General features: G+C 37.8%; 1 long non-coding RNA gene across 1 annotated transcript; it reads left to right on the top strand.

Moving 5' to 3' along the window:
- The first annotated feature begins 1,006 nt into the window (after positions 1 to 1,006).
- Positions 1,007 to 6,412, top strand: LOC125617766. Its single transcript, XR_007348887.1, has 2 exons — positions 1,007 to 2,481; positions 5,158 to 6,412. It is a non-coding gene; the product is annotated as an uncharacterized LOC125617766 (long non-coding RNA).
- The last annotated feature ends 5,330 nt before the right edge of the window (positions 6,413 to 11,742 follow it).

Genomic DNA, 11,742 nt, shown 5'->3' with positions numbered 1-11,742 from the left:
GATTCTACTGCATGCTCAAGTCTGAGAACCATAACCCGAGACCCAACATGAATGCTGGTCAGTCCTCTTTCTAATATGCTATCCTCTGATTCCCAGAAAGCTCAGATAAGGAAATGCGCATGGTGAGGAAAGAAGTCAGTCTGGGTGGACAATAACAAAACCAGGTGTGTGTACTTTTTCAAGGGCTGGGAGGGCAGATATGAAGGGGAAGGGAGGGGAGGCTGGAGGGAGAGGATGTCATCAGAAAAACCTTAATGCCAAGTCCCCTAATTATTCCCATCACAGTGACTCATGCCAACTCCGGACTTACCTGAATGGCCAGGATGCTTAGGGGACCACAGGACCAGGTGGTTCACACCTGCCTTTTTACTTAGAGCTGTAGTACTCACAGCCCTGTGAGTGACTGTCTTCCCACGGATACCCATCACCTTGAGTGTGCAGACTTAAAGTAGAGCACCCCACCGTGTTAGTCAGCTCAGGCTGCCATAGCATAGAACCCCAGCCTGGGTGCCTCAAACAACAGAAATTGATCGTCTCATGGTTCTAAAGGCCAGAAGTTCAAGATCGAAATATTGGGCAAGTTAGGCTTCTCCTGCCATCTCTCTTGGGGTCCTGTACTTTCCTCTCTATGTGTCTGTCTTCAGATTTTTCTCTCATGTAAGAGCACCAGTCAGATTGGATTAAAAACCACCTTAATGGCTTCACTTTACCTTACTCATCTCTTTAAAAGTGCTCATTCCAAACACAGTTACATTCTGTGAGACTAGGGGTTAGGATTTCAATCCATGAGTCATGGGGAAACAAAATTCTGCCTATTCTCACACAGAGAGAAATGAATTCTTCTGGGCCAGCCTTCCATGAGGTCTGCCCCTCAACTACAGTGGACACCTGAACCTTCCCTGTCCACATCAGGCACTGAAATTTCCTTGCAGAGTTCTTTAACTTAGAGCTGTATAAAGACAATACAAAGATTTTAAAATATTGTTCTCATTCCATAACATGAGAACCAAGTGGACTCTTTAGTTGACATAAGAATATTTGTACATACCAACAAAAAAGTGTTATGCAGTAAAGTTCCAGTGTAAATACAACACGATGAAAATGTCTTTAACCTTAGATCTTTTGTGGCCAAATAAGTTCTCTCTGGATTCTTTTTTCATTATCCAGGTACCTAGCATCCAGCTATCATTGTTTTCTGTTTCTTTCATGAGGGTCTCCACTCTTGCCTTTGGGCTCACCTACCACATCTCCAAACCCATAATGAAAATCCCCATGTGGCTCACTGCTAGGAAGTCTTGCTTCTTCCAGTATACAGAATACAAAATGCTTGCTGTCTGTAGCTTGTTACCCAGGGAGGGTGTTTGCCTCTCTCTGTTGACATGGGGCTCTGGCTGTCTCTGTCTGGGTTTCCATCTAAAAATTCTACTTTTGTTATATTGTAGGGTTGAAGGGTTGTACAGTCTACAGTGTTTGGTGGGCAGGGCGTCTATCTCAGTCTCCGTAAACCTTTGCATACAGAACCTGAGACAAAGATGCACTTGTAGATGGTTCATCACCTTCTCACATACTTGCTGTCTGGGCAAATGCTGAGGCCTGGAAGTCTGAATGCCCCGATGTTCTAGGTTCCTAATTCTTAGAAAATATGCAACTCAACGCCAAAGCCTGCACTTTACATATAGAGCAGGGCTCCCAAGATTTCCTAAAGATCTTTAAATTCTCACTTATCTTCATTGGTACTTGGTTCTCATGTTCTTCAAGTAATATAAGAGGTTTGTGGCTTTTGAAGAGTATGCCTTAGCCATTTAACAACACACACATATACTAAAAGTCTATTGAGGCCCTGCATTTCAGAGACTCATCACTGGGGTGAATGACAGGTGGGTACAGGACACAGTCTCTGAGAAGATAAGGAACACATGTTTAACAAATTCAATGTTCCAGGAGGCTCTGTACCATAGAGTTAAGAACCTAAAGCAATATGTTACTGAAAATGAACTTTTAAATCATTTATGGGAACTTTTAAAAACCAAGGCAGATACTGCATAGCATAATATTGAAGAAAGAAAGAAGTGAGCCAAAATTCTACGGACAAACTTGCAAACCTAGGTTAGGAGGCCATTCCAGGTTCAAGGAAACCGAGATATGAAGCAACAGGAAGCGCTGATGATGGGGAGAGGAAGAGAGAAAGAAAAGAAAAAAGACTTTGCAGATTTCAAAGGGAAGTTCTTATTTGCTGTAACTATTTCTATAGCTGCTACATTTCCGCTGTGTTGTGATTATTTATAGACAGTCAAAAGAGTCTGTCTTTTTCATGTGTAGGTTCCAATTAAAGTCTGGCAGCGATTCATCAGACCCGTGAAGGCAAAGCTGTAACTGTGTTAGCGTCACAGATAACTCCTGCAACCTGGCGCCTGCTCCCACATCGCAATTTCTTGATCAATGGAAAAAAAATAAAGATTTGGAGCCTTTTATATTTTTAAGGTAAGCTATAAAAGGACTTGTCCATGGAACCCAATCTCTGGACAGAGTCTCGTTCTCACCATTGGCTTCTCCATGTGTGTCCAGTCCCATAAGCAGAAACTCCTATGCCAATAATGTTGTTCCTTCTTTATTGAGCAAAAATAGATGTTCTGTGGAATATGAATTTTCTCTCTGCTTCTCAGTTCAGTGATTCCTGGCAACATCAAAGAACTGAGACAACAAAATGGGATGCTTTGTGAACATAGAGATGCTGGGTCCTTCAGTCTCTTTTAAGAAATAATGGTGTCAGCAACACCTCTCAGCTGAGATTATCATCATCACAAACAGCCCCAACCAGCTGGAGAGGAGCCAGTTATTGCACGGGCATATATGCCATTTTTCAACCAGAGCACATCTGGCATTTGAAGATGTTAAGATTTCCTGTTATTTTGTAATGATGACTGAGAATCAGGTATTTGGGAAAGCGAACAATGAAATACAAGAAAAACCTGAAAATTAATCTTTGCTGGGAAGAGATGACTGTTTAAATAATAAAGAACATTCATAAGAAATGCATCTCTACAAATTATACACCCAAACCATATGACTTAGCGATGTCGCCCATGTGTGTGTGAACAAAAATGAAGTAACTCAAAACTCGACAAATTGTACAGTGTTACTTCCATTCCCATCTGCAAGCTGAACCCTTCCCCCCCTGTCTTTTGAAGTGACCACCATGTGTGTACCCTGACCTCAGAGAGCCAGATGCAGGTCTCTGAGTGTAACCGTGGGAAGCAAAAACAGGAGACAAGCTGATTGCTTTTGAGAATCCACATTTGAGAATGGATGGACTTCACTTAGCTCAGTAGAAGTTTCTTGTGGGTCCACCTATGAATTGGTATGTGATCTTATTATTCAAACCAAGTGAGATAGCCCTGATAGGGTCATTAATTTACATAAGCATATTTGAGTCAGCGTGGTAACTGAAAAAGTAGGTGCTAATTCCGAGTGTGAGAGAATCCATCCAAAAATGAAATAAAATAAGACCAACACTGTAGTAGATCATTGCTTTATAAGGTAAGCTGTAAAAGGACTTGGCCAGAGAACACAGTCTCTTGACAGAGTCTTCTGGTTCTCAACCAGAAAGAATTTTTGGTTGCCTAGGGGACATTTGGCAATGTTGAGACATTCTGGTCATTGCATTTGTAAGTGTGTGTGTTTCTGTGTGCATGTGTGTGTGTGTGCGCACACACATGCATGTACAGTAGCCTGCTTGTGCACCAGTGTCTGATGGGTAGGAGCCAGAAGTACTGCTAAGCATTCCAAAAAACATAGGACAGCCCTCCCCCACTATTTGGCCTAAGATGTCATTGTCCAAGATGAGCAATACTATACATGGCTATGAGTGTCTTTCAGCTTCCTCTATCAAGAGATGGAATCCATTTCCCCATATCTAACCTACCTTGACTAATAGAATGTGGTAAACATCATGTTCAAATGCCTGAGCTGAGGTTTCAAGAGACCTTTTAGCTTCTGCCTGAATGACCAGGATGCTTCTTGGATATACTGCTCTGAGATCATCATATCAGGAGAAAGTCCATGATGAAAGATCAAGACCTAACTGTCCCAGATGTACCCTCAAGGTCAACAGATGAAATCCCAGTGGATGCCCAGAGCAGGGTGAGAAATAATAAGTGGCTGTCTGAAGTCACTAAGGTTTGGGCTGTTAGGCTATGCAAAAATACATAATTGAAACATCTCTAATAGTTCATTTTTGTGTGGACAGAGCTTACTTCCCCTAAGTTTCTCCAAGCAGTGGTCCAACAGGTATGTCTAATAGACCTACCAGTCTGCCCCAGAGAATGTATGTAACATCTAAAGCTATTGCTATATCCTTCACCTCCACGGACATAACCATCCAACCAATTTCTTTGGGGATTTCTGGAAATCACTCTTTGCTAATGAAAGCATTCTAACTAGGGCCTTGCATTTACTTATTACTCTTTGTCTTAAGTCAGTAGCAATTGGTCAGTATTCAATGGGAAGTAAAAAAGAAAAAGTACAGGTAAACCAGTTTGTAACTGCAATTTTCCTTAATTCCAAAGGAAAATCCCAGGAGCATGCACACACACACACACACACACACACACACACACATACACACACATACACAGATTGTGATTTACCTAAATGGAATAGAAGAATGAGGGGAATGGCATTCCTTATGGCATCTGTGCTGCACAATGACAGTTCTTTGTAGGAACTGTCTACTCAGGAAGATGCCTAGGATCCACCCAAATATGCCTTAAGTGGTGCTGGGATGCTTCCTGAGTTGGTCCAGTGCTATTGCACAGTCTGCTTGAAACTTTTGTCTTCTTCAGACCCTGGACAGCTCATGGACAGCTCAGTATAGATTGTCCCCTCAACAAATTGTACAGCACAAGAAATCGGACTGTAGAATTCCCTCGACCACAACCTCCAGGCACCATTGTCTGTTCCACACAAGCAGGATCTGTTAAAAGCTGGCCTCCCAGGAATCTGGGAGCCTAAGCAGCAGCACTGAGTGAATATCTTCTGGGCCTTGGGAGTGTGGCATGGAAGCCCCTGTGGGGTGAGAACTCATTAGGTGGAAACCTGAATGAGCTGCGATGAATAGTGGCTCAAGCTCCTCAGCTTTTGTCCTGCTCTGTCTTCCAGGACTGCATGATGGAGGCCAGGCAGCTGAGATCTTTCCCAGAGAAGGCCACAGAAATGAAAGAAGGATCACTGATGAGAGTAGAGGAGAAGGGGGCACATGTAGATCCATCAGCAATTGGACCATGATTTTGAGAAAAGGAGAGCAACTGGCATGCTTCTTCTCATCCTGCCCGACACCCAGAGTCAGGTCACCTTTGGTTCTTTATGCATCAGGACTTTTCAACCCTAGATGCATGATAAAATCATCTGAGATTTATTTTTATTTAAAAAAGATTTAAAAGCCTAGGCCTGGATATACTCCCGGAGTCTGATCAAAATGGTCTGAGCTGGAATGCTGGCATTGGTAGCTCCTAATGTGCAAGTGATTTTTTGCTAGTTTGTTTTTTGGTGGGAAACTACTCTAAGTTCATTCTGTCTTCTGGGTTGAAACTTTTGTCTTCTTCAGACCCTGGACAGCTCATGGACAGCTCAGTGTGGGTTGCCCCCTCAACATTGGCACACACAAAAAAACTCACAAGAGTCCTGTTGCGCCCTCTGGTGTCATTCATGGTGTTGTACAATTTCTAAGGAAATTTCTTTTATCAGCACATCAGAGAGAAGAAAAATAAGAGAATACAGATATACAAAAGAAGAAACATCCACAACTCACATGTGATCTTCACTAATTAAAACTTGAGTATATCTTTGCAGATTTTTTTTGGTTATTGTTGTTCTTTACAAAAATAGAAGCAGATTGTATAGGCTATCCTGTTAATTTGTTCATAATTATATCACAAATGCATTTTCATTTAAGTAAATTTAATTCTAAATCCTCTTAATTATTTGCACAATTGAATGGAATTACACATGCAATAGTAGTAAAAATATCTAACATTTATCGAACACTTACTCTATGACAGGGTCTCTGTTAAATATTTGATATGGATAATATCTTTTTATATTCACTACACTCCTATAAAGTATTACAATTATTCCCATTTTATAGATAAATATATTGATGTTATAGATGTTTGATAATTTCTGTAAAAGGTGGAAACATAATCAAATATATAAACATTTTATTCTGTATCGCCAGGTATATTGAATCTGTCCCTTACTATTGTAATATTTAATGATGTTTCTTTGGAGATCATAATTTATCATTCTCTCTCTCTCTCTCTCTCTCTCTCTCTCTCTCATACACACACACACACAGATACACACACACACAGACACACACACACAAACAACCCGGACATTAGATTTTTTTCCTTATCATTCATACAAATTTCTTGAATAGATTCACAGATCAAAATATATGCATTTTAGTGGTTTTATATTTATTATAAAACTTTCCTCCAAAAATGTTAAATTATACTCTCAGTAAAAGACTAATGGAACAATGAAATGTGTGCTTGTGTATTTTTGTGTTTAAAAATGTATCAATTTTATTTCTAATATGGCAAAGAATATACTAGCATATACTATAGTAGAATATAGTAGTTTATTATATATGTATGTTTATATGTATGTATGAGTGTGCATATACATATATGCATATATATGTATATAATATATATATAATAAATCCTCTGTTTCTTTGGGTTTTATATCCACAGATTCAATTAAGTGCAGATTTAAAAATACTTGAAAAAAAATTGTGTGTACTGAACATGTACAGACTTTTTCTTGTCATTATTCCTTAGACAATTACAGTATAACAACTACTTGCATAATATTGACATTGTATTAGGTATTATATGTCATTTAGAGATGATTTAAAGTACATGGGAAAATGTACAGGGGTTATATGAAAATACTATTCCATTTTGTATAATGAACTTGGGCATCCTCAAATTTTGGTTACTACGGGGGCTCCTGAAACCAATCCCCATGGATATCTGGGATGACTCTTTGGTGTGTATGTGTGTGTGTGTGTGTGTGTGTATAAAATCTCCTATTTAAACAAAAGCTCCTTAAGTAATTTTTAAGAGTGTAAAGAAGTCCTGAGACCAAATATTAGAGAACTGTTGCATTAGCAAAGAAGTTTGAGCACATTTCTACCTTTCTTGGGTGGTACCCCTTCTTTTATCCCTGTCTTCTTGACCCCAGACTCTCTCTATAGGAGCCACTCTCTCCTGTTGAAAGGGCCATTTTAAAATTCTGCATTTTCATGTCCATCACTCACTTGTGCCAAAGGAAGTAGAATGAAGGAAGGTAATCATGAAGATAAAAGCCACAATTAATGAAATAGAAAACAGACATAAATGAGAAAATCAATGCCAACAGTCTGTTCTTTGAAAAAGATTAAAAAAAAACAGACAAGATTTGAAAAGGTTAATCAGAGAGAGAGAGAGAGAGAAAGAGAGAGAGAGAGAAGATAAGAAATATTAGGATGAAAAGGGACTTAATTATAGGCACTTCAGAGATTTAATAGGTAAGAATGTACTAGGGCCAATTTAAAGTCCATTAAACTCAAAGTTTCAACACAATGGGAAAATTCTTAAAATACAACTTACCACCTGACTCTACAAGAAATAGAAAATCTGAATATTCTTATAATCATGAACAAAATTGAATCAGCAGTCAGAAACCTCACAAAGAAAACATCACAAAGGCCCATTTGACTTTACAGGTGAATTCAAAGAACAACTAATTCCAAGCTTACACAAATTATTCCAGAGAATAAAGGCTAGTAGAAAAGTGTTAACCCTAAAAACTAGACAAGAAAGGAAAAAGAAGGAAAAACATCAACAAAAATCCCAAATAAAAGCTTTGTCAACTGAATCAAGCAGTGAATGAAAAAGATAATATATCATGACCTAGAGGAGCAATAAAGATAATAAAATCATGACATTTGCAGGTAAATTGGAGAAGATAATGCTAAGTGAAGTCAGCCAATCCCAAAAAAACAAATGCCGGATGTTTTCTCTGATATAAAGAGGCTGACTCATATTGAGGGATGGAGGGGGAACAGGGGAAGAATAGATGATTTCTAGATAGGGAAGAGGGGAAGGAGGAATAGGGAGGAGGCAGGGGATTAGCAAGAATGGTGGAATGTGATAGATATCATTATCCAAAGTACATGTATGAAGACACGAATTGGTGTCAATTTTATATACAACTAGAGATACGAAAAATTGTGTTGTATACATGTAATAAGAATTTTAATGCATTCCACTGTCATGTATTTTTAAAAAATCAATTTAAAAAACATTAGGAAAGCAACCATTGAAGACCTTGCCTTAGTAGTTTAGAGGGAAATCACATCGCCATCTCAAAAGATGAAAAAATGCTACCAGGAAACTCCCCTTTCATCATGAAAAGTTGTGCAAGTGTTCTATGATCTGATAAAGATTATCTTTTTTTAAAAAAATCAGGCATTGGGGTTGGGTTTATAGCTCAGTGGTAAAGAGCCTGCCTGGCACATGTGAGGCACTGGGTTGGATCCTCAGCACACATAAAAATAAATAAACAAACAAACAAACAAATAAATAAATAAGATAAAGGCATTGCTTCCATCTACAACTAAAAAAAATTTAAAAAGCAGCCATCATTTTTAATAATGTCATAGCAAAAAAGATTTCCAACAAAATAAAGATAACTTCTCTCATGTTCCATGTTGTGCAGCAGAATTAAGTAGAAAAAATGAGGGAAGCAAAAATAAATAAATCCATAAATAAAATTCTGTATCTTTAAAAAGGAAATATACAGCTCATTATTTATTGATTATAACCTTATCCACAAAAATCCAAATAATCTACAGAAATTAAAAGTTTGGGAAGTTTTCTGGGTACAAAATCTATCCATGAAAGTTAATTGCATTTCTACCTATAAGCAACAATCAGTTTAAATTACACCATTGCAAATAGCAAAATGAAACAACTTTGGCCTTTTTAAAATTTTCTTTTTGGTATTTTTAAGTTTCATTGTATGTCTAGATTAAAGATGTTATGTATCCTGAGTTTCACTAGGTTTCCTGGATCAGACATTCTCTTTCTAAGTTTTGTCGCAGCTTGATTTTTATCTCCTTCTGGAACCTCAGTTAAATATGTTAAATCTCATTCAACTCTCATTTCTTTTGTTATTTTTCATATCTTTCTCTGTTCCACATCCTGAATAATGTTTTAGAGCTATCTTTTCATTTATTAATTTTCTTAGTATATTTTGTTTAATGTGTGCAAGTTTAAAATTTTGAATCACTCTATTTTTCAGTTGCAGAAGTCTAGTTGGTTCTCTTTGAAATCTGCATGGTCATTTTGAATAGACTTCTTTCTCTGTTCAATTTTAACTTTTTCTCATTTCCTTAAACACATTAAAATTCTCCTATAAACTGGATATGAGTAGCTCCAGTATCTGAAATATTTTGAGGGTCTCTTTCTTCTGCCTGTAGATTCTGTCATTCTAGGATGTTGATTGTTAGGAATTCTTTGAGTTATGAGTTGATGTTTGCTTCTGTCTGCTGTTTGAGGAATGTGCTAACGCTGTTCTGTTCTAAATTGTCTTTTTGAGATCTTGTTGGGAAACATAGGTAATATGTACTTGGACCAAAAGCCTGTATGAAAACAAGCTATGGACAGGAGAGATTTCCTCCTTTTACCCAGCACCGAGGGGAAGATGACCTATTTCATCGCTAGCCTGTGGTAAGGATGATTTCATACTAACCTTGACAAGGTAGAAGCCCCCTGCGTAAAACTAGATTTCCCCACCCTGGGCAGGACCTGGCATCGCATCCATGATTTCTGTGTGAACCCAGGTAATTAAACTGCAACCCTCAGGGCGAAAGCTGGCTTTAGTAGCTCTTTACCAAGCTGGGTTAGAGTTTTCACTCTGCTTTTTGTGTCTGTGGATTTCTTAATTATCTACCATATCACAGTTCATGAATTTAGATAATTTATTTTCATGTTATCCAAACCTCTGTTTGTTCATACTGGAAGGCTATCCCAGGTCTCCAATCACTTATATGCTCAGAAATAGAAACCTTAGCCTTGCCCCAAGTTTCTTGCTTTCAGCCTTCCATCTGTCCTGCTTTTTCAATGACTCTTTTTTTTCCTTTTGATTATTTTTATTTTTCCTTTTCTCCTTGTACTGATTTGTGATTCATTTTAATGATTTGCGATTCATTTAATAATTTAAAAAGCATAATCTTTTAGCTTTTACCTTCAAAAATGCTACCATGTCCCACTGTCTTAACCTTGTTCCTGAGCAGTAGCAGAACTGGAGAAGAAAAAAAAATCCAATGATCTCTCTCCAAATTACAGTATTTAAAAAATAAATCTCTATTTCAGCTCACTCTTTTGGTTTAATTATTTTTTCTTTGTGTGGAAAATATATTTCTAATTTATGTAGATGTTCGCCAACATTTTTATTAATAATAATTATTATTTTTTAGAGAGAGAGGGAGAGAGAGAGAGAGAATTTTTTTTTAGTTTTTTCAGTGGACACAACATCTTTATTTTTATTTTTATGTGGTGCTGAGGATCAAACCCAGCACCCCTCGCATGCCAGGTGAGCGCGCTACGGCTTGAGCCACATCCCCAGCCCAATAATTATTTTTAATTTCTCATTCTGATCATTGAAATCTCCTTGTTGGACCAACGGGAGGGAGGAGGGAAGAGAAAGGGGAAATACTGGGGAATGATATTGGTCAAATGATATTGTTATATTGTGTGCATGAAACAACAAATCTCACCCTATGTACAACTACAATACACCAATAAAAATATGAAAAAATAAAAGATTATTTAATAAAAGAAAAAAATAAATCCCCTTATTTCCTTATGAGCTCAGCAGTGCTTGGAAAAGCATGCTTGTCATAATCTATTCTGAATCTATACCAGTATGTGAGTAAAATGAGCCAAGCTTGTCATAATCTATTCAGAATCTAGCAGCATGTGAGTAAAATGACCCTTCATAACATCTGGTCTACAGTATTGCTGGATGACAGAAGTCTAATAAATGGCAGGTATTATTGATTCAGAAAACACAGCTTCTATACCACGGAGCCCCATGGAATCCAGTTCTAGAGTGTTGAAACATTCATAAACAGTTATTCAAAGAAGCTGACAAATATAATTGATTGTCGCCAAGTTACATCGATTTTTTGAATCAGCATTTTTAAATTTGGACCTACATCTACATAATGCAAACTTGTTTTGACACAGCTGCCATTTCAGATTCAAATAACAAGATTTGGCTTGGAGGAAGCAGTGTACTTGTTAAAGTTGTCCAACAGGGCAGTGCTGATGCCACTTACAAGGCTGCTTCCTGGGGCAACAACCTTTCTGCCAGCTCACATCAAAACACACATTTAGCACGAAGGGGAAAATGACCTTTCAGCTCGCCAGCCTGATTTTCTTCCTCTCTCCTTCTCTCCCTTTTCTCCTTTTCCTAGCTGACAACATTGTATCTGTATCTTAATTTTAAAGGGGGACAAACCACTAAGAATTGAAGGGGTTCTTCAGTATCAAAAATTTCCAAGATTAAAAAAAAAGAATGTCTTTTTACTAGGAATGAAAATGGTTTTGTAGTGTTCTCCTATGTGCTAGAATAGGTAATCCATTTGATATCCTTATAATAAGATGTGCCCTTCTATTTTCATTCCTC

Source organism: Marmota marmota, unplaced genomic scaffold, assembly GCF_001458135.2.
Source record: "Marmota marmota marmota unplaced genomic scaffold, marMar, whole genome shotgun sequence".
NCBI classification, from domain to species: Eukaryota; Metazoa; Chordata; class Mammalia; order Rodentia; family Sciuridae; genus Marmota; species Marmota marmota.
The sequence above is the reverse complement of the archived record's forward strand: the minus strand, read 5'-3'. Positions and strand labels throughout refer to the sequence as shown.